Here is a 413-nt window from a genome sequence, read left to right as displayed (position 1 = left end):
TGCCTGGATATAAAAACCCATTTCACCCCAAGTAAAGCACGCTTTCATACATTTACTTAGCGTCCTCCCTTTTGTTCTCGACCCGTTTGTTCCCACAGTTCTGGTACAACCTCCAGTTCGAAGTTACCCACTTACCGAGTAGATCCTCTGGTCGAACACTACAGTGCTGGAAAGGCAGTGAGCGCCATGGGCATCCTATGCAACAAGAAGTGCTCTTGACCACTGAGCCAACTTTCCAGCCCACCTTTATTTATTTATTTATTTATTTATTTATTTATTTATTTATTCGTTTATTCGTTTATTCATTCATTCATTCATTCATTTTAAGTTTTATTGCATTACAATGAGAAAAGTTACATGATTTCAATTTATCTGAGTTTGCCAACATTTACAAACATATTTTAAGTAAATAG

This window comes from Mastomys coucha, unplaced genomic scaffold (assembly GCF_008632895.1).
Source record: "Mastomys coucha isolate ucsf_1 unplaced genomic scaffold, UCSF_Mcou_1 pScaffold6, whole genome shotgun sequence".
Classification (NCBI taxonomy): Eukaryota; Metazoa; Chordata; class Mammalia; order Rodentia; family Muridae; genus Mastomys; species Mastomys coucha.
The sequence above is the reverse complement of the archived record's forward strand: the minus strand, read 5'-3'. Positions refer to the sequence as shown.